This window comes from Acomys minous (genome assembly GCF_964271855.1).
Source record: "Acomys minous genome assembly, chromosome: 2".
Classification (NCBI taxonomy): Eukaryota; Metazoa; Chordata; class Mammalia; order Rodentia; family Muridae; genus Acomys; species Acomys minous.
The window spans coordinates 106,968,256-106,991,937 of NC_140484.1; the positions used below are offsets into that span (position 1 = coordinate 106,968,256).

At 41.0% G+C, this 23,682-nt stretch overlaps 1 long non-coding RNA gene across 1 annotated transcript; it reads right to left on the reverse strand.

Annotated features, from left to right (window-relative positions):
* Positions 1–8,657: 8,657 nt before the first annotated feature.
* Positions 8,658–23,086, reverse strand: LOC311586630. The gene is made up of 3 exons (XR_014775600.1): positions 22,804–23,086; positions 10,008–10,659; positions 8,658–8,724 (listed from the first exon to the last, which is right to left on the reverse strand). It is a non-coding gene; the product is annotated as an uncharacterized lncRNA (long non-coding RNA).
* Between the last annotated feature and the right edge of the window lie 596 nt (positions 23,087–23,682).

Genomic DNA, 23,682 nt, shown 5'->3' on the forward strand with positions numbered 1-23,682 from the left:
TGTAGTGCAGGCTGACCTGAAACTCAGTATGTAGCCTTGCATGCCAGGCAGTCACGGCAGTCTTCTTGCCTCAGCCTTGTAGCTGTGACTGCAGACCCAAGTGTCCTCTCCAAGACAGGGCAAACTCTTCACACTAAATTTAATTACTGTTTTATTCAAACAGATTTTTTGTTTACTACAAATAATAATGATATTCTTTGGCAAAATGATGTGATATCCATTAAGATGATACCACTGACACCAACATATGTGACTTTTGGGGTACTTGAAAACGGAAGAAATATAACGAAAGTCTTGAAGACTCCAGAATGTTTACTTAAAAATAAAATATAAGTGTGTGTGTATATATATACACACTTCTTCATTAGTTCATCTTATATTTATGGAAATTCTTTAAACTTCATAATGACTTCATATAGACACACACACACACACACACACACACAAACATGCATACAGACACACACACACACAGCATACATGTGAAGAGCACAGAAAAACTTTCAGGAGTCACTTCTATTCTTCTACCTTGTGGTTTCTGGAGATAGAACCCAGATTGTCAGGCTTGGCTGCAAGCCCCTTAGCTCCTGAGCCACCTCATTGGTTCACAACAATCCTCCTTAATTGTAGAAGAGGAACTTCTATGCCTAAACAGCAGAAAGAAAAACATGCAGTGAATTACAAGAAATATTTGTCACTATAGCTTGTATGTCAGCTCACGTATCACATGTGCATGTAGACATGCACACAGGCCTACTTCTTCTAGGCCATCCTATTAACATTGTCTTTCTAATGTGACCACCATATTTTATATCTCAATTAATATTAAGACTTCTTCATTTCAGCTCTTAGAAATCAATACACTTTTTTTCTCTTTTAGAGCAACTTTCTGGACTTAAAAAAAAATGCAGATTCTTAGGTTAGCAGAGCAATTCCCTACTAACCCTGTCTTTCCTTAGCTGCTGATATCCTGAACTAGTATTGTGCATTCTTGTAAAGGATTGTGAGCTATACTGACACAGCACTGCTAGCAAAGTCTACAGTGTCGAAGGGGCCTCTCGCTGGTGTAAACTTGTGAGACTGCCTTTACTATTGAAGTATTGTACAGGATATTTTTCACTGATCTAACAATCATGTTTTATTATGTTGATAAACATATCTTCACAGGAGGCCTGGAAATAGTTTCTATATGGTAAACAAAAAGAAAAATGGCAGAGATGCTAGATATTCACTACAAAAAAGTTTTTTTTATAACCAGTTTTCTGCAAAGCAGCCACAGAACACATATTTCAACCAGATGTTTGAGTTTTTATCTTCCATTCTCATTGCTAACATATTATCAAATCGTAATCTTTTTTTGCTAAAGAGCACTTTACTTATGTTGACATTTCCATGGTTCTCGGGGATGTCAATCATCTTCTTATCTCTGTGTTTGGACATTTGTGGTGTTTTAGAGGAATTTTTTCATGTAATTTGTGTATGAGTTAGGGGCAGGTAGAATGTGATTTTGTATTAATTTTGAGTGTTTTTTGGATATTCTGGATATTTATTTTTCCAGTGCTAGTTATGTGACAAATAGTGTATTTCTATTTATTGATTCTGGGCTTTCAAAACTTAAGTCTATGTTTAGAAATGAAACTAGGGCCGTGCCTGGGATATAACTTATAGTAAAATGATATTATGGTATTGGACTGGGACCAGGGTATCTGGGGAAAGGGACCGCACGCTTTGCTTCCTGTTTGCTAGGACCCTTCGTCGATCAGGTGAGTGAGTTCTGTTCATTTTCCTCACAAACTAAGTTGGAAGCTTTTTCATATCCTTCTTGAGCAGTCTGCAGAAAAAAAAATTCATTTCATTTGTCTGTCACCTAACCGTGAATTCTCTGTTATTCAGATCTTCTCATTCAGAGCTCTTGTCTTCCATGTTTGATGCTCAATAAAGGGCTGTGTACACTGATGGCTCTCTATAAATAATTGAAGGAGTAATAATTTGCATATACAGTGGTCTGTAATTGGTTGTGATATACTCACTAGTAATTTTGCATGAGGGATGCTCCAGTAAAATAAATTGTGCTTGTCCGTGTTTACTTTAGACAGGTAAAGTACCACACGGCGTGCTGAATTTTTATAGCGAGTTTTAATTAGGTCATCCCGCTTGAGTTACCAAAATAACCAGCTCTTCCCAATAACAGGAATCAGATTTATTTAGAAATGAATATCAATGGCTCGACTCTACATTTCAGAATATGAACAAACTCTTCCCTGTAATATATGCAAGTTAAATATTTTGCATCCTAATCTAGTCAGGCTTCTCATTGATTCCTAGCCAAGTAGAGCCTCTGCCAAGCCAGACACTAGAATTATTGAGGTCAGGACCCCATGGTGCACCCTAGAAAGCACTTGTAACTCGGTGTTTGGGGAGACAGAAAGAGAGGAGACTCCTCTTTCCCTGGGATTCTCCTTCCAGCCAAAAGCTGGTGAGATTTCGCTCATTTCCACTTCGTATTTCACGCATGGCAGCATCCATCCATGCCAGAAGATCCCTATGTTTCAGAATCAGAGGGTGGAAAGTTCTGCCTTTTAATTTATTTTTCACTGAATTGATTCTTATAAGGCAGAGGAGGGATTTTTGAGGCTTGACATTTTTAAGTTGGTCAAAGTCAAAGCATAGAAAGTAAGAGAAAAAATATAGATTATGATGCACTTGATTATGCTTTTTAGCATCTGGGAAGATTAAAAATATTTTTATCCTACCAGAAACACATTCTCCTAAGAAGAGAGCTTATGATACTGGTCAAAGGGCTAAGGAATTTGCCTGTCTAGCCTTGGCACCTTACTTACAAGAAGAATTGGCTTTAGGTCCTTTGTTTATGTATAAGGCCATGTCTGTGCACAGTGCATTGTGGAAGGGACTTGTGTCCCCACACAGTAAAGCCTTCTCAATTGTTCACTACCAGATTCTATTCTAGGCAGTGATATATTCTTTTAGACCAACAATTTTCAATCTCTTTAATGCTCCTCATGCTGTGGTGACTACCCCCCAAACATAAAATCATTTTTGTTGTTACTTCATAACTATAATTTTGTAAGTTATGAATCATAATATAAATATTGGTACTTTGTGATAGCCTTAGATGACCCCTGTAAAAGGGTGGGTCTGCCTTCAAAGTGGGTCGCAACACACAAGTTGAGAACCGCTGCCATAGATGCAATACAGGAGAGCTGTGTACCAACAAAGAAAGCCCTGTGTCCATCCCAGAAGCCAAGATGAAATTGAACACAGTTCCTCAAGATGTACTTTTTTTCATGGCATCAAGAGTTCCTAAGTGCTACCTGAGTGATGGCATTTCCATTTTAATGCATCCAGGAGCTGAAGAAAATGCTAGAAGTGAAATTAGTGAATAAAGTCAGTGTTGTGTGGCCATTTGAACTGGAAGCTTTAACATGTACTTACGTGGTAAGGAGTGGTAGGAACAGATGAGTGGAAAGACCCGAGGGATGTACAGCTGGGATGTGACACTGCCTTCTGAGGGCTCTATGCAGGTGTCCACACATCCTTACTGTGACCCCCAGATGATCGGATGGCTAGCATCTATGGTCAAGCTGTGCAACAGCAGTTTAGTCCCCAAATACCCTACTTCAAATTCTTTCTGGTTAAAAATGGAAAAATCAAATTGAAAGAGGAAAATTTCCCTTGGCCCTTATCCATGTATTCCCTATTTTCTTCAAGCATAGCTTAAATAAAAAGTTGAAGTAGGCAAAGCTGAACCTACCACTTTGTTCCCATTTTAAAATCCTCATTCGTGATCCCCTTAACTCCCTTAGGAGGGTACTAGTAGAGTTCTTGAACTGGAGGGAGAGTGCCTTTTTCCTAAATAACTACAGATAGGTCCTATGACATAACTGGCAAAGAAGCTTTGTATTCAGTACATGCATGACGGACGGCCCCCAGACACCCACCCTTTATCTCAGGCAGGTTCGTGGCCATCTAGTGATCTTGTAGGTGATGGAATTTAACAGGCACATTTGACAGATTATAGAACTGGGGTGTACTGAGAGTTATCTGATAGGAGAAAAAAGGTGCCACTGCTGGGTAGACTCTTAGATCATGTTCTGCTATTTGCCTTTTGGGGGATAAGTCTTATTCTTCGATGCCTTTTTGAATTCAGTTTCCACCAGGCTGGGAAACCCTTGCTGTTTTTATTTTCATTTTATATTTTGTTTCTCTCTTCATTCTGCAGCATCCCTAACACCTCTGTGAACATCGATCTTTTCTTCTCATGCCCACCTCCTCCACTTTTAAAAGTCTGAGCTGACCTCTGCATGTGAAGAACACCTCACATCAAGTCTAGGCTTTAAGGCTTGGATCTTGTGTCATATCCACAGCTCTCACATTTCTATGGTTCAAGACCAACTCCTGTTCCTCTTTGCTTCCTGGAATCTCTGTGTGTTTGTACACTTTCCTGCATCTTTTGGCTTGGTGAAAGGATTGGGCTCCACTTGTTTTCTACTCCTTGCTCCACAGACCCTTCTTTTCTCTAGTCTCACTACTGAGAACTCTCTAAGGATTATTACACTCAAGTCTCACCCCAAAGCAGCTTCAATGCCTTACCATTGTATCAATGGGCCTCAGAAAGGAGATGGCAGCTTGGGAGTCTTCATCAAAAAGCACTTTCCCAGTTCCACATCCTTTAGGAGCATGTAATTAGAAAGTATAAACGGTTTGCCTAGAAACAATAACAGGGGACTCCAGAGGGGACCGTAATCTTTCACAGGTATAATTACAAGGGAGGTGTTTCTTCATAGGAGTTCATAAACTGCAAAATTCATCAATGCAAACACTGTCATAAAAAGTTAATATTCAGTACAAAGATGGTGTTTTGTGGGTGAAGGATTAAGAATAAGAATAAAGTCATCCTGCTTCATTTATTTCTTTAGACTCTTCAAATTGTCTGGATAATAATAATATAGATAATGATCAAATGGTAATAAGAAATAATCAAAGGCGGTAGGTACTTCAGGCAGGAAATCTAGTCTAGACAGGAGCATTGAGAGTCTAAGGCTGTAGTTGCTATAGGAATGCAGATTGAACCCAATGATTAAGTAAGGGTCCATTACTTACCTATACCATTCATGGGGCTTTGGGTTTAATCCGCAACACCAAAAACAAGCACACTACCCTTCAAAAGAATAGATTGAATCAAATGAAATTATTATTTGTTGCAGGTGTGTGCCAGACAGGTACAAATATCAGCAAGTTCTTACAGTCCGATCTGTACCTAGAGCCTGTTGCTGAGGGCTGAAGGGTGGGTGGGAATGCATGGAGGTTGAAAAGATGGATTGGGACAATTTTTATTCTAGGGTCCTCCTTATCCCTGTTTGGTTTTGGGAAGATTAAAGGCTTTGGTGGAAATTAAGTCATATGTATTGGCTTTGGAGCAAAATGTATCCATAAATGAAATTCAATGATGGGCATCAACATTGGTTGTGTCCATTACATAAATAACCTAAAGCAATAGAATAATGTCTGGGTCATAATGAATGGCCTTTAGGTGTCTGGAGACCCTCTATGCCCTTGTTTGGTCTTTTCAGAACCAACTAATTAGCTCTCTCCCATTGACTGCCCTCTCCAGAATCCTGCAGTTTTTCCATACATGTTTGTAAACAATTTTATTATGAAAGAAAAATGAAAAACAGGTCCATCTGGCAGGAAATTAGAGGTGCTTGCTCATTTGGTTTCTAAACCGGGAAAGTTTTGTAGATACTTGCATATTAAAGATCAGTAGAAAAGTCAATGTTCATAAGAGAAATTGATCTGAAATATTCTTTTTTTGTTGTTGGATCTTTGTGGGGTTTAGGTATCCACCTGACTGTAGCCTCATAGAAAAGTCAATGAATGTTTCAAACTTCAACAAATTAAGCCCAATATAGCAAGAAGTAAAAACTCAAAATAAACTATTAAATATTTGACAACATATACAACAAAAGTCATATATCTTAATTTTGAAGAACATTTATAGACCGATAAGGAAACTCTATCATCCTAATAACAATAGGTTGGAAATGACAGATAAATCACACAAAAATATTATAAAGCTGGCAAACGCATGAAACTAGTCCCTTCAGTAATAAATAAAACAAATTAAAATACAAAAAGGGATAGCTTTGCATAATAAGGCATTTTGGTATTAATATCCAGTTTTATCAAAGGAACATTAAGATGATTCTCTGGGTTTGGGGGTTACAGTTCAGGAGCTAAAATGCTTCCTCCAAAAGCATGAGGTCCTGAGTTCGGGTCCCCAAAACCCATGTCAAAGCCTACCACAGAGGTCTGCACCTACAACACCAGTACTACAGAGACGGGGATTGAGACATGTGACTCCCAAGGGTTGGCTGGCCAGCCTGTTTAGCCAAAAAAGTGATCTGAGACCTGGCCTCAAAACGTATGGTAGAGAATGGTAGAGGAAGAGAAATAAAATGGACCACCTGCTTAAACACAGGTGAACATACCTGCACAGAGACTCGCATAGCCAATGCACATGCAATGTACATACATTCCTGCAGAGATTTTTTTTAAATTGACATTTTATATATGTCCGTTCTGACACAAAGTTGGTAGTCTTTCGAGATATTTTTCTATTATTAATGAATCTACAATGTGACCACAACATTTGACTCTGTGTTCCTTAAGGAATTTACAACTGAAAATTTTGGTATGAAAACATAACTAAGCCTGGTGCAAAATATAAGGACCAACTTTGAATCTTTTGCTTCTAATATTACACAGACCAACAAAACCTGTGGAACTGACTTAGGAAAGGACTCTTTTTTTCTAGCTGTACTGGGCTCACTTTGTAGACCAGGCTGACCTTGAACTCACAGCTATCCATCTGCCTCTGTCACCATCCCTGAAAAGGATTTTTATCCCAAACAGTTCATGTGTATGGGGGAAGGTGGGGGAGGTTTGCAGAAATGAGGCTTAAAGGCTTTATGGCAGTTCCCTGGGATGGTTCCTAGGAGAACTTGACATTTCTGTTTGTCACAGAACCCAGGGTTCACACAGCTGACTATAGACCCCGGGCATTAGAGCCTATGACTCAGCAGAGTTGCCCTCAGCAGGCACTCTAGCAGGCAATCAGAGTCAGAGAGTTCATATCTTCATCCTATGGGAAGAATACTGGGGCTTGTAATGGGCAGACAGAGCCTGGGTCATGTTCTTCACCTCTTTTGTAAGGGATCCACAGAGAATGAATTCAGGTTTGGTCACAAGAAAAAAAAAATCAGCACAAGTAAATGGAAAATTCCTTTCCACCCCTTAGGTTTTAATTTATTCTGTGTATGTGCTCATGTGTGTAAGTACTCGGAAGGCCAGAAGAGGGTGCTGGGTCCTCAGGAGCTGGCGTTACTGGTGGCTATGTGTATGGTGGTGCTAATATTTGAACTTGAGTCTTCAGAAAGAGCAGGAGGCATCCTTAACCACAGAGGCCATCTCTCCAGTCCCCTGAAATTCTTTAATATAGGGGAGACATTTAAAAGTTGCTGGGGATCTAAACAACAAAGTAGGTTCCTGAAAACCCTAAACAGTGCTAAATAAGAGAAAAATTAAATTTCTGTCTATAGAATGATTCAATAAAGGGTCAAATAGAGATTTTTTAAAAAAAAATCATTCATTAGTTTTAGCGGGACCCCTGAGCCCAAATCTGCCTATCATAATGTTCTACTTGTAGGCTTCTAGGACCCTCTGGATCCTTCTACTTTGCCATTCTCCCATGCTTCTCTCATCTAGAGTCCCACTAGAATGTCCTTCCTTCTGTCTCGGTTTCCTGCTAAGTGAAGGCTTTCGTGGGATATGCCCCTTGGGCTAATATGCAGATATAAGTGAGTATATACCATTTGAGTCTTTCTGCTTCTGGGTTAACTCACTCATTATGATCATTTCTAGCTCAATCCATTTATCCACAAATTTCGGGAATTCCTTGTTTTTAATAGCTGAATAGTATTCCATAGTCCCTTGAGGGGGAGACCTGGTGGCACTCAGAGGAAGGACAGCAGGTTACCAAGAAGAGACTTGATACCCTATGAACATATACAGGGGGAGGTAATCCCCCTCAGGAACAGTCATAGGGGAGGGGAATAAGGGGAAAATGGGAGGGAGGGAAGAATGGGAGGATACAAGGGATGGGATAACCATTGAGATGTAACAAGAATAAATTAATAAAGGAGAAAAAATCATTCATTAATTAGCACATTTAAAAAGTACAAATTTAAGTATATATTGATGCAAATTATAAATATGGAACTGCTTAGTCTTTAGTATTATTTTTATTTATGTGTATGTTCAGGTGACTGCTGAGAACTGAAGAAGCTGTCCGAGCCCTAAAAGGTAGAGTTACAGGTAGTTCTGAGCCCCTGGTGTGTCTACTGGGAACTCCCAGGACCTCTGACAATTAAGCTGCTTTTTCAGTCTCAGATTTATTCTTTATATATGCATATGGGAAAAGTAGAAGTCAACACAAAATTTCAAATATCGGTGAATAGATATGATTATCATTTTCTTTCATTTTTAGTTTTGATTGAACTAATATACTTTATTTTATATAAAAAATAAAAGTTTCTAGGCCCTTATGTAGTTAGCTATAGATCCTAATAAGTTACCATCATTTGGACTGGTGAAACAGTAAACTCCTGGCACCGATGCTCAGTTTTGTCCACAGCCATGGAATTCCTGAAAGGGAAGGAAGTTCTCTGTTGCTCATCTACCTGTATCCTTGCTCCCAAGTTCTTTCTCATGTAAACATGTTTTAAACATAAATTCTATATTCAACACTCTTAATCTTTTGGCTTTCTTTTCTTCCCATCACTGCACAGTGCAAATGCTATTCTTGGTAATCTATGGAGAAAGTCCTTGGCCAATTGCCATGCCCTCCCTGGCATATTCAGTGCCCAGGCTACTAAACCAGGTTCCTGGTGTATTGGCTGTGAGCCTAGCCTTTAATGGCTCAACTATGTCTCCTGATCAAAAACCAAGCACAAAACAAGAAACAAAACAACCAGGTTTCTTTTTCTGAACTACATACCAAGTCCTTGCCCCTCCCCAACCAGGCACTGGGAAGTAAACTTCTAATCCCCTGGCTTTACCTACTCATCCACTCATTTTCATTCGTCAAAAAAAAATTTACTTGATGTATTATATACATCAATCATTGATGTGACAAAATATCTGATCAAAGCAACTTAAGGAAGAAAGGAGGTAGATTTTTAGTAATATTTATTCTTTGAAAATTCCATACATTTATACAACATAGTCATACTCACCCCACCTTGCTCCAACTCTGCCTAGTGCTCCTAATCTATCTTTATCTCAGCTTACTGTCCTCGTTTTTCTTACTGCTCATACCCTCAACTCTAATTAGTGTCACCCATGCACAAAAGGGTGGCCATCCACTGGGGGCATCCAATGGTCCCATCCCCAAATGAGAGTGACTTTCCATCCCTCAGCAGCCACCCACTGCCAAGGGCTCCTCAGAGGGGGTGAGGCATTGAGGGTCTCTCCTCCATCCGTGCTGGACTTTTTACTGGCCTGTTCTTGTGTGGGCATCCACATCTGCTCTGCATTAACGCTTGTGGTAAGCATGCTATCTCCAGAAGTCTGTATCTCTTTGCTTTCCTCCCGCCCTCCAGTTTTTACTTTCATTCAGCTTTCTCTTCCAGGAAGTTCCCCCAAGCCTTGAATGGTGAGAGATTGATGACAATAAACCATTCACAGCTGAACACTCAAGAGTTCTTTATACTCAGTTGAGTCTGCTCCTTAAATTGAAGCTTTTCTGACCAGAGTTGAGACTAGCACAAAATTACAGGTAAAAACATAAATATTTAAAATGTAGTTTGACAGGATGTGTATTCAGGAAAACAGCAACAGTAAGCTTTCCTTCCTCCATCCAGGTTTATAGCACCCCTCTGTGGAGCAAGCCTCATACCCAATCAGAAAGCTGTGGGTTACCCCCATACCTGCTGTGCCGTTATTGCACCACTGGCTGCATCTTGTCCAACAGGCTGATATTGTAGCATTCCAGTTTCATAAATGCGTGAGACCATTGATATATTTTCTTTCCCAGAAGTCTGCGCAGCTCCCTCTTGCAAACCAGGGAGAATTCCCTGCTCAATTTGAGGTTGAGTTTTCCACCCATGGAATGCAAAGTGAATGGTGTTCTAAAAATAGGATCTTACCCTCAGGTTACGGTGTGAAAGCAATAGCAATGGCAACAGATTGTATTGTTTTGAGTGCCTCAGTGGCTTCTCTGACCAACAACTCATAAGAGGGTATCCCGTGCCTGGCACTGAGGTTTGGTTAGGGAGAACACAGTCCATCTCGGTGAAGAAGGCATGGTGGAGGTGGTGGGAGGCAGCTGATCAGGTTGCATCCACTGGAGGCAGAAAAGTAAGGATTGGTGCGCAGTTCCCTTAACTCTTTTTCTGTTTAACTGAAACTCTCCTTAGTGGAATAGTCCTGCTCTTAATCATGGTGGGTCTGACTATGCCAGTCAAACCTGAATGGGAGGTTTGTTTCCATGGTGATATGAAATCCCTTCAAGCTGACAAGATTAACCTTGGAACTTAGGTTTCTAGATGAATCTGTAAACAAGGTCCCGAAGTCCTCGTCCTAAGGAAACAAATATTATGAGTGATCTAGATGTATATTGAGACAGTGAAGGAACGTAATCCAAGTGATGCCATCCGGTACATCTTACCTTTTCTTTGCCTCGTAGACAGTCCCATTGCTTCCATAGATCTTTTAACTCTAACATTGTTTAGAGTTTCCTCTCAATGTCCCTTCTCATCCCATACTGCTATTCACCCACAGGTTGAGTAACTTTGTGCAGTTAAGGTTTCTCCCCTGAAAGCATATATATAGGCCTATCTATCCATAGGCAACTCCACCTGGATTCCTGGCAGGCATCACACTTAAAGAGATGTAAAGATTCCTTGACCTCCATTACACTTGTCTTTGTGACTTCCCCCAAGAGGGGCTGTCTCTCTTAGCAAAGAAACTTTTCCTCCACCCCCCAGAAAACAGGTCATTGATGATCATCCTATGACAGAGTAGGGACTCGGGACCACAGCATCAAGATTGACACATGAAAGAAGCCAGCTGACAACAAAGACTGGAAATCCTTCCCTACCTGGGCTATGTGTGACAGAGCGTGCCTGAGGAAAGCTCAGGGTGCATAAACACAGGAGCACCGAGGGCTGCTTTACTGGCCTATAAGGGACATGCATTTTCCAGTTCAAGGACTTAAGAATGCCTTTCCCCAGCTCAACAGACCACTCCTATCTCATCAGAAATGCTCTCTCCTTTTTTAGTAAGCTGCCTCTATTTCTAAATGCGTGTCCCCCGTACAATCATCATCCTAGAAGAAAACAATCTGGGAACTTCAGCAGCTGTTCTACAAACTCAGATCCATTCCTGTAACAATCCCCTGTCTTCAGTGTCTTCACAGAAAGGTGTTCTGATAGTGGTATTTTGGGTTTCATCTGTGGTTTTTCTGGACTCACCTGTGTTATGATTACACTGACTCCTGTATTTTTATATTGTTTTGAAGCAGAATCTTTAATTTTATTTTTATTTGTATGGACGTTTGCCCATATGCATGTCTGTGTACCATGTACATGTGTAGTACCTGTGGAGGCAAGAAGAGAGCATCATCCTGTAGGAGTGGTGTTAGAGATGGTTGAGAGCCAACATTTCAGGCTGGGAATTGAACCCAGATCCTCTGGAAGAGCAGTGCTCTGAACTGCTGAGCTGTCTCTCTAGTGATAATCCTTTGTTTTAATTTTATTTTTTGTTTGTTTTTCAAGACAGGAGTTCCCTGTGTAGCCTTGGCTGTCCTGGACTCGCTTTGTAGACCAGGCTAGCTTCGAACTCACATTGACCCACCTGCCTCTGCCTCCCGAGTGCCGGGGTTAAAGGTGTGAGTATGAAGAATCAGCTCAGCAGTTAGTGCTAGCTGCTCTTCCAGAAGACCAAGTGTTGGTTCCTAGCACTCACATCATGTGGCTTACTTAATTCTAGCCCCTGGGGACCTTTGAATTCTATGATGCTACATACACATGTCCACATAGCCACACAGAGATTCACACAGACACATATAATTAAAGCTAAAACTTAAAAGTTGAAAATACAAATAAATGTAGCATCAGGAATTATGCATACATACTGAAAATGTTAAGGTGTGTTACGCAAAACTAATTCAATTTATTTCTGCAAATCAGTGTTTAAGCTATGCCACTAAGACAGAAGTCTTCATTTTGGTTTCCCTACATATTTAGTTCAGTTAATAGCAGTCTGTGGGCATCGTGGAGTCTCCTCAAGCCCAGAAAGGGAGTGTCTTTGTGTCTAGAGAGCTTTTACTAGTAGCTGTCTGTCACTATAAAGGGGGAGAGAATATGATAGTTTCTCCCTTGTTTTCACCTAAGGATTCGAATTTGGCTGGGACATTAAGGATAGATATATACCTTCAATCAGAGCTGTGATGTGCCGTGCATTTTCTGTATTTACTCCTTGGCTTTGAGTGTTGTTATCAAAGATGATTTAAGATTTTCGTCAATAATTTTTTTAGTAGCTATTTGGCCCCCAAGAGATTCTCCAGTATTTTCCATGGTGTATCCTTTTCCCTTTTCCAGGAGCTGGGCTGACCCTTCACCGTGACTCCAGCTGAGCATAGCACGCTGTTTTGCTTGCTTGGCAGCCTATGATAGGCGCCTACTTACTGGCTGGGCGGACATGCCCTCATCCAGCTGAGCTACAGGCCTAGGGGAACTGCTGTCCCTGTTTAGGAGGGCAGCGCAGCTGCCACAGGCCACAGCTCCACCATCAGAATCAAACTATGACTTCCCAGCAACTGAAAGAGAGTAAATGGTGAGGCATATTTTATAGAACAAGTTCTTATACCTACTAGATCTTGATTCCAATTTTTAAAGAATTATCTTCTACGAGCATGCGCACTCCACTCTCAAAAACTTCTGCGTGCTGTTTTCACTCTTACCAAGAAAAGCAGACTGTCTCATGGCACCCTCAAGTATGCATCTTCTCTGTCCAGGTGTTTCTACCTTGTCTCTCTTTATCTCTCTTTATTTTACATGCAAGGGGGGGAGAAAGAAAGAAAGAAAGAAAGAAAGAAAGAAAGAAAGAAAGGAAGGAAGGAAGGAAAAACTTCAAGTAAAGAAGGCATGAAACGCATCTCTCTCCTTTCCTACTTCCAGAATGCTAAATCGACTGACCGTAACAATATCCGCAATCTGAAAGAAACACCGCAAACTAGAAAAAAGTCTAATGTACATCCAGTTATTTAAGCTCAAGCGCTTCTCATTCCTAGGAGTTAGGCAAGAGAGATGGCGACACGTTGAAGGAGGAAAGGAGAGAAGGAAGGAAGGAAGGAAGGAAGGAAGGAAGGAAGGAAGGAAGGACAGTAAAGGGTAAAGGACAGGGATGGAAAAAGAGGAGGGAGAGAAGAGCCAGAAGACACGCACAGAGCTCCAAGCAGGAGCAGAGGCAGGAAAGGAAGCCAAGTATTTGCTAAAGGTGCTTTCAACCCGCCTTGGGGGGAATATCTCTGTATACACACAACAGCCCTAGACAAAAGGAACAGGGCAGCTTTAGAGCCCTTGGAGCTGGGGGCTGAGGAGGCGAGGGAAGAGAGAGGCGCATGATTGATGGAGTTCTGGTTGGCTTATAAAGGGCAGCCTGGAGTGCAGGGAAATAATCAGGGAAAAGGGCGTCCCGTGCCGGCTTTCTCAGAGGGGCGAAATGAATCCTGCTCCTCTGCATTATTAAGTTGTCAGGCGGGCTGATGATGAAAATCTGAAGGTCAGGCATAACAAGAAGCACCTTATGGGGGGGTCACGACCTTTCTGGAAGTGCTACACTCATGTTTATCTGCACCTAACCCTTATCCACAATTCTTCATTTGATAAGAACACTGGGAGAGGGGGAGGCAGGGACGAGGTGTGGGGTGTCTCCTCATATGTATAAGCAGTGAGTGAAATTAGGCTTCTGGTGAAACTGATTGTGGAGGCTCAATTCACAGTGAAAGATAATAAACCAGAAGGACACACGAGGGATGCAGGCAGAAATTGTTCGCTACAGTGCAACTCAATAAAGGGAGCAAGAGCTTCCCCTAAATGACAAATTTGGTACAATGGTGCTAAAATCAGGATTCTCCCTGGAATTTCGGCTGCTGCAATTCATGCTTGGCAGTACCACTTTTTATTTACTTTGGAGATCTTAATGGCTTGCAGGGTGCTTTTTGGAAATGTTTATTTCTTTATCTGCTGCTTTTAAACCGAAGACTGAAGGTGCAGGAGGATCAGACAGAAATATTCTATTTGATTGGTAATTGTTTGTTTGTTTTCCAACTAGAATCAGCAGCAGGGTTCTCAGGCGTCTTGCTGGTGTGTGTTTGGGGTGAGACTTTAGCTTTTTTTTTTTTTTTTTTCAGTTAGGGAATCTTTTGCCAGGTGTTCTCCATTTCTTGGGAACTGAGGAAGTGCTTGGGATTCTCAGCTGGGACTCATAGACCAACTCTCGAACTGACGACAAAAATAAACATATCACTTGTAAAAATAACACTGGAACAATTCACAGTGACACTGCAGGCTCCCAGTGACACTGCCAACCCCAGCTGTTTATCTCTGTTGGTGAGAAAGCATCCCTCAGATCTTGATTCTTTGGCAGCAATGTGAAAAACAGAGCATTTGCAAAAACATTGAGTTTTAAGGATGGAAATCTATTTGTAAGGAAACAGAAAGGGAAAACTTGGGCAAAAGACAGGAGGACTGAAAACCACTTCCCCATGAAATTATATATATAACTTCTATTGTATATATATATATATATATATATATATATATATATATATATATATATATATATACACACATATGTGTGTGTGTGTATTTTAAAAATCTCATCAGTTAAAGCCCCCCCCCCCCCGCTTCCAGAACAGAAACGCTTGTGAAACTTCCCTGTAGAGTTCTTTTATTTCAATCTAGTTTGTGGAAAACCTAATTTTTCACCAGGATACTGGCTGATGAGCTCATTAGCACCAAAAGACTTCTGCTCCAGCAGCTGATTCTCTACCTGAATTTATACTCTTATTTTTGGCACATTTCAAATATTTTTCTCAGCATCCTGGAGTTGTCTCTATAAGCTGTTGCCATCCCTTCTCCATCCTCCTATGCGAAAGGACATTATCACAAAGTGAGAGTCCACACAGACACTGCAAAAACAAATCCATCTTAGTCTCTTGATTCAATGCAGGAAAAAAAAAGTGTCACATTCATAACTTGACCCAGGACAGCTCTGGCCCAGCACCTGTAAACACCATGGCTGTGATTTTACCTCAGAGGCATCTATGTGTGTCCAAGATGAAATTCACCTCCGTGTAGCATCTACGTGTATAACACTGGTTAAAAGCTGGACTTGTGGTGTAGAAGCAGCATTAGAATAGAAGATGAAACGACGCACAGCAGTAATAGTCACCATAGGCTTTATTCATTCCTCCTCACTTCTTTCCTGGAGATAAAATAGGTTTATAATTAACAAGAGTGTCTGACTTGGATAGGTTGACCTAGAAGTGGAGAGAGCAAGAGAGTGAGGGAATGAGAGAGAGCATGCGTGGGAGAAGATGCTCTGGTGTGGCCAGCAGGAAGGGATACGTGATGATCAACCTTTCACAGAGGCCAGGACAGGTGCTGAGAGACGTGAGCCCAGGAACAGCACTTGTACTATTGTTTAGGGAGGGAGGTTTAATTAAAAAAAAAAAGAGAGAGAAAGAAAAAAAAAAAGATCCTTCTTGTACTTTCATAGACTAAGGCGAGAACGGCGTTCAGAGTGTATTCTCCATTGTATCGATCAGAAAATATTAAATCCGTGTCTTATTCAAACAACTCTTTTAAAAGTCAAAGGGTGCCTTCCCAGTAGCTCAGTCTGTTCAGCTGCTTCGATATAATTGGACAAAGTGTCTTTAAGGCTCAAGGGTAGATTTTTCCCAGTAACAGTTCATTGTCAGCTATGTAGCACCATCTTAGCTCTGCAAACTGTTACACATCACAGCTGCTGTCATTACACAAGGAAAAAGAGCACACTTTCACTTTTCATTCATTTTACTTAAAAAAAAAAAGAAAGCCTTGCATTTCACTTTTACTAAGTGGATTGGCACCTGCCCCCAATAAAAGTTATATATAACTTTTAATATATAGATATATATTAAATAGAATTAGATCAAAGCATTTATCAATGGAATCAAATTATTGAAAGTGATGCCATTATGACCTGGGAATTTTTAAAGTGTAAGACTAGTACCTATTGGCTATCTCATTTTTATTATGTGTTTCATATCTTGCTTCCTTGACTTAACTGGTACATGCTTAGGTGTATGGGGCCTGCCTGCACCTTTAACCCTCAGACTCAGAGGCAAGAGGAGGGGATCATGTGCAGTTTGCAGCTTGTCTGTTCTACCCAGGGAGTTTTAGGCCAGTCAAGACTGCACAGTCAGGCTTTCTCTCTCTCAGTCAGTCTATCTCAGTCTCTGTCTCTTTCTCTCTCTCTCTCTCTCTCTCTCTCTCTCTCTCTCTCTCTCTCTCTCTCTCTCTCTCTCTCTCTCTCTCTGTGCCTGGGGTGTGTGTGTGTGTGTGTGTACTCTTCTCTTTCCCCTTCCTCTCCTCTCTTTCCCTGTCTCTGTCTCTCCCCCACCTACTCTTCTCCCAACTCCCTATTAGCTATCTGGTTCTTGAGTCTTAACTTCCCAGTTTCCTAGTTTTATATGACAGGAGCATGTTTGTGTTAATGAGTATATTTGAGTACAAGAACAGATACAGTATGCCCAGTCAATCCTTGGCATCCCAGGTGGGTGTTTTTCCTGGACCAGGAGCACCCACCTCTGGAAGGAACAGCAACACTGAAAACTTGCTGCAAATCCAAAACCTCACTCAGGCCCTGCATAGCCAGACCTTTCCTCACTCATTCAAATCTATGTCTTATTTTACTTTATATTTTAGGTTTTAAATAATGAACTGTTTTGGTGTGTAATATGTGTGTGAACCTCTGTGGTTTTCTCACTCTCCACCTTATGTTTTTGAGGTAGAATCCTTACCCCGCAGCTTACCAATTGCCTAAAACTCTTAAGAGTTCTCTCTCTCTCTCTCTCTCTCTCTCTCTCTCTCTCTCTCTCTCTCTCTCTCTCTCTCTCTCTCTCTCTGCCCTCCTATCCTCCCTCACCGTGCCAGGGTTACAGACACCTCTACCATGTCCACATTTTCACGTGAGAGTTGGGCATGCAAACTCAGGTCCTCCTGCTTGCATGACAGGTACTTTCCTGAATAAGTCATCTCTCCTCCTCCTCCGAAATAGGGTATGATTTGCCTGTAAATTCTAGACATTTTGGGTTGTGCTTAATTTAGCAGAGGGCAACCACCTCTGAATTACATGGCTATTTCAGATGCCTGCTACAGCCACCTTAGAGTTTTCTTGATGAATTGACAAATGCATAACCCTTCTCTGCTTATCTTCCTCCGGATTGAGCAGAAAACCTCAAAGACGAGATGGGAGATGCTGGGGATAGTTGCAATGGAAGCAGACATCTCTGGAGAAAAGGAGGACCACAAAGGACTATCCACACAAGGTAACTAACAATTGGCTACCCAACAGCAAAATACCATTGCTCCCAACTACCTTGAAGCTTTCATATCAATAAGAAAAATGTCACATTTTCCCATGTGAGACCGAGAGAAAAATGCATTCCATTTTGTGTCATGGAACATGTCATCAGCTGTGTTTTCTTTTCTTATCTGTGTATATATCAACCAAAATACTACTTGTTGTTTTTAAAACTACGGAAAGGTAAATGCTACATTTCATACTACCCTTTCTTTTATTTTCAACTCTATGAGAAAATGCTACATGGCTTTTTTTTCCAAGCCGCTGCCTTTTTATGCATTCTTAATTTCATAGGCCAATCGATTCAAACACATTTGAAATCTCAACGGGCTAGCACTTGGCATGTGTGGTGGTTGGCCAGGTGCAAGTGACTCTTCAAAATATGACAAAAGTCATGGCTGAAATATAGAGCGGCAAAAATGTTGGAGAGGTTTGCCAAGCCCCAGCCAAGGAAGGCTGACTGCTATTAGCAAGGGGCAGAGGGGCAAACGGGGGCGGGGGTGAGGGCCAGAATGTGGGCATCCTGCCATTGGCAGAACGAACAATCAGTCTAACTTTTGAAAAGAAAAGCAGAACACAGTGCTACCGCCTCGCTTTTTATTCAAGCTTTCAAGGAGATGTTTAGTTTACTAAAAAGTCATACTGAGATGACAAAAATGTAGAACCCAAATGAGTCCAGAAGGTGAAAGTAGGAAAATATTAATAAGAACCTTACACCCTAAGGTATCTGAGACCCCGAATGCTTATCCCGATGACACTCTGCAGTTCAGTTTTCACCCACAGGAAGTGTCCCTGTGGTACACATGGCTTATCTGCCCATGAGCAGTTGATGCAGAATAAGGATGAAGCACACTCTAGTATGTCTTTGATAGTCTCAGAAGATTAAGCAGTCGGTTCATTACAGTGTCCTTACGATGCAGCATCCTTTGAAAAATTGGCATTTGATTTCGCTGATCCTTCGCATAGTACTGATCCTGAGTAATGTTGCCATGTAAAACCTTTCCCATGCTGCCACTGTGAAGAGAAGGTAATTGGCAAAGAAGAAGAAGAAGAAGAAGAAGAAGAAGAAGAAGAAGAAGAAGAAGAAGAAGAAGAAGAAGAAGAAGAAGAAGGTTCCCCCCATGGAAGCCTCTTTTCCATGGATTGGTGGCTGGGAAGCAACTGAGTAGAGAAACTCTGCGGACCTCCGTGGTTCAGCATCTCAAGCTTCGTGTTCTGACTCGGCTGACCTCAAATTCGCAGACTGCCAGCTCACGGAGCATCGGCTGCGCGCTGTCCTGGGCTTTCCCATCATGGCCCTTGACTCATTCTCTCTCATACCACTTGTCTCCTGATGAAAAGAACAGCCGGATATCTGCCGGTGATGGGCAGGGGATCCAGAAAGCAAATGTAGAGATTTAAGTGCTGACTCTTTCAGACTCAGGCAAGCACGTTGAAATGCATGCCACTTTTGAATTGCATACCAGAGTCATGTTCTGTAAAGGGGTGTGTGTGTGTGTGTGTGTGTGTGTGTGTGTGTGTGTGTGTGTGTGTGAGTGAACATGGCCATTTGTCTGTTTTCCATGATTACAAACATAGTCTCTTCTGATCGCAGACAGATCGAGTCTTTTGTCTCCAGAGTTACTCTACATCTCATTGAGTTGTCAATAATCTCTTTATTTCCCCCAGGAAGGTATTACTAGAAAGTATTATGGCTTCAATATGGCTTCTCTATGACTCCCAAGGCTATGTGCACTGGTCCCTAGTGTGGCAAGGATGAGAAGTGGTGAGGCTTTATAAAGGTCCAGTGTAGTGAAAAAAAATCCAAATTAAGGTAGATTTGTGAGGCTCTAGTTTGTCTCTTATGAGAAGTGTTGTAAAAGAACTAGACCCGATGCTCCTTTAAAATCAGTGCCCAGACCTCCTTTGTCATGGATATCTCATTCTTTTCTGAACTCCTGCTATTAGAATGTTATTGATCACAAGGTCTTCACCAGAGTCTAGATGATGCTGGCTCTATATCCTAGTTTCTCTAGAACTACATAGAAAGCAAACCTTTTTTCTTAATATAGTATACTTTCTCAAATATTTGAATTCAGTAACAGTCTCAGACTATCACAGAGTGTTCCTGTAACTTTTTAACAATCTTTCATCTCAAATTGGTTTAGAATTCTTTGAAAGGAATGAGTAAATATTGACTATTTGGGGAATCAATAGTGAGAAAATATATAGATGATCGAGAACATATTCCACTTGCCTCAAAGACAGCTACAGAACTTAGGCAGGAGTGTAACTCCAGTGGAAATTCACTTTCTTCTCATGTAACTTTGGCATCATTAAGGGGACCTTAAACTTCATTTCTCTCACCTTTGAGAGTTTTGCTGTTAAACACCCAACACCCATACAAAAACACATTTGGCTCACATACATCAACAAGCCCATGAGTAAGACTCAAAGTACAGAGCTGAACATGCTGGCAGGAAGCAAGGATGTGTGCCAACTACAATGGACAACATCTGAGGACAAACAGTATGAGGTAAGCATTTTCTCTTCCATTTAATATAGGGACTCATTTGTGCAGAGAAATATTTTATATGGAATACTGTGTGATTCAGCAGATCCTAGGATGATCTGAAATTCTACCTGGGACACACACACACACACACACACACACACACACACACACACACACACACACACATCAGAGTTCTTATGACAAACGCAGTCTGTGAGATTTGGAATGAAATATAGACAAACTGTTTTTTCGATTGCTGGATTCTCAGGGCCCTTTATCTGTGAGTGTGCACTATGAATCTCTGGGAGAAAAATAGCCTGTGTAGCATGTTTACAACTTCCAGGACTGCAGAACTCCTTAGGGGCAAATGCCAGTTCGTTTCTTACAAAACCAGTACAACTCACAACACTATTTGATAGACCCTGATAAAAATTTGAACTGTTTACTAGAGAGATGCAGCAGACACTGTGATATTGCTTTAAATACATAAAGTCCAGCACATTGGACATTGGTTTCAGACTTCTCAGGTATGAGGTTACAGGTCCCTGTTTCTTCTGATAGAGAGGGCCTAAGTCTTCAGTGATGGGCAGTTTTAAGTGGGAAGCAAAGAAGCCAATAAACTTTTTGTCCTGACGTTTTCATGAGGGACTGTGGTATGCACAGCCAGCCACGAGCAAGAGTCAACATATCATTTAAACTAGATCACCTATTGTACACTGGCCAAGTTGATATTCAGAAACTCCCCACATCCTTTCCATTCTCCATACAGGCCATGTGCCTCCCTGACTCCTGCGGCACCACATGGTGTTTGCACATGAAATGTCCTTGTACTCTTTACCTTCTTTCATTTTTATTGAACTTTAACCACATCCAGTGGTCACCAGCTGCCTTCAATCTTGTTGCTAACCTTCTTATCTTTGTTTCTTCCCTAGCAGTTTATCATGGTGATAGCACCAAGCATTTACTGTTGACTACTTTAATTCCTGTTTTAAATGAATTTATTATGATCAAATTGCAGTGCTGAGCGTTGCTTGTGTGTCTTATTAATGTGTGGTCTGTGTGATGTTGAGGCACATATACCATGGCATCACCACCTTGTCAGTCACCTTCCTTAACAATGAAGGAGATTTTATGAAGCTGATTGAAATCTATGGGATATATTAAATTTGGTGTCAAGTTGGGTGATGAAGGTAAACTAAGGTTTACCACTTCAGGGCTCTTCTGTTTTAACATCCTAAAGATCTCTTGAAATCATCCTGTTACTTTTATTGATTCTTTTCATTGAATACTGTGTTTGAACTTAAAAACCATGGAGTTGATAGAGAGGGCCTATCTCTCCGTGCTCCGGCATGACACACTTGAGGGCCAAAAGTTATTTCAAGTTATAGGAAGCTCAAAAAAAAAAAAAACCAACAACAACATATGAAATAAAACAAGAGACAACAAAACAAAGCCAACTAAGGTTTAGCCTTCTGCCTTATTCCAAAGTATCAGAGATGCCATTCCTAGTTTATACTAAATTGTTGCCTCTGCACATTTGAACACTTTTCCTGAGCATCTATTATGTGCTGAGACTTGTGAAAGCATTCACAGATACAATTTAAGACAGTTAGGGTGAAAGGCATAAATGACACAACTCCACAAGATATAGCGAGTTCTATGACTGAAGTGTTTGTGTGCTGAATATAATAAAATCTCACAGAGAGACAGTGGCCCTAACATGAAGGGAGGCAGAGGCAGGCTGGTTGCTATGCGTTCAAGGCCAGCCTGGTCTACAAAGCGAGTCTAGGACATCCAAGGCTACACAGAGAAACCCTGTCTTGAAAAGCCAAAAAGAAAAAGAAAGAAAGAAATCTGAAGGAATCCTTCTTTCTAACATTATTGAGCATATAGCCTAGATTTGCCTACCTGTTTTTCTCTCAATAGATAAGAAATTGACCTTCTGTCTTTGCACATGTCTCACTGAAACACTGCTAAATGCTATTGTGTTTTTAATCCTGCATAGGTAGTTTCTGTGGATCTTGGGCCTGCGTCTCCCAGGCAAGGAGAAAAAGAGAGACTAATTTTTCTTTCAGCTGCAATCAATTTTTCTACTCTAGTCCATCTACTAGAATTAATTGTTTCAGAAGAAGCTCAATTTTGCTCAAAAATCCAGAAAAGATTTCAGTTACAGCTTCCCATAATAAAGCAATTGCGTAATTAGTAATACATTTCTCATTCCCTTACTGAGTGGAGAAAAAAAGTACCACATGTATTGCTTTAGTGTAAATCCTGACAGTGAAGATTTTTTTCTCCCAGGGAATTATACCATTATACCATAAAAATGTCAAGGCATAAGTTTACTGTTCCCACTAATATTCTAAAATATTCTCTTAGGCTGACATCTCTGTCAATTAAAATTAAACAAAATTGCATTCTGCCATATACACTTTGAAGGGGAAGCTTTTGAGTTTATAGCTGCTCTTTGAATTGATTTTTAAGATGGCATCTGTAAAACTTGGCTGGAACAAGATGAGGTGGGATATATTTAAGGACCAGTCAATTTAAAAAATGTTTTTAAAGATCATAAATTGACAGCTAGAATAGGCTGCACATACTTCTAGGTTTCTCAGCCATTAAAATAAATCCAGCGATTTCTTCTGTATTACATCGTTGCGTTGACATAATTCAGTGCCCACGTGCGTCTGAGTTGTTTTGGATTTCCAGTATTTTTTTCACAGCCGAATATAAACAAGGAAGCTCATGAGTGTGGGTTCCAGTTATTCCATCTGCAGAGATTTGGGGAGAGTGTTCCTCAGCGGTGTTTCCCACAGCCAAGCAAGCAAGCGAACGTGCTTTCTCACGGGACCAAGATTCTGAGGACAGACACTGCAAAGGCAGTGTCCACTCTGAGCACTCTGGACAGGATGAAGCTGCCAACAAAGTCTTTGGGGAGATTGTGCTATGCGATAGGAAGAGGAACAGAGTGAATCCTTGTCCCAGTTCCTCTGAAAGAACTTAACTTGATGCTAAGTCTTTGGCCTTTGATTGCCAGGCCTTAATGCACAGTGTTTTATTGGGGAGTTTGAAGCAAAGATTATTTCATAATTCAGAGTCTTACAGGCTGATGGACCTCTCCCACTTGCTAAAACACCTTTTGGTGCCTTTTTAGGCAACCCGGTAGCCACTTAAGGGAAAGAGATAAGATTGCAAGTGGCTGAGAAGGGTTTGTGCCCTTTCAAGTGAGTTCACAAATGATGCCTTGGCTTGGCCACCTTCTTGGATCATTTGTAGGTGGAGAGCATAGCAATCTTCATCTTAGTCCAGCCAATGCAGTGCTTCTGAGAGAGAGAATACATGGACTCTCCTTGGGGCTTTAAATCTGGGCTTTATTCAGGCTGGGCTGTTGGAGGACTGGCCAACAAGCAGCAGTTGCCTGTCATGAAGGATGACAACACTCTCCCCTTCCTCTGCAGTTGTAGGTAAACTTCATGTGG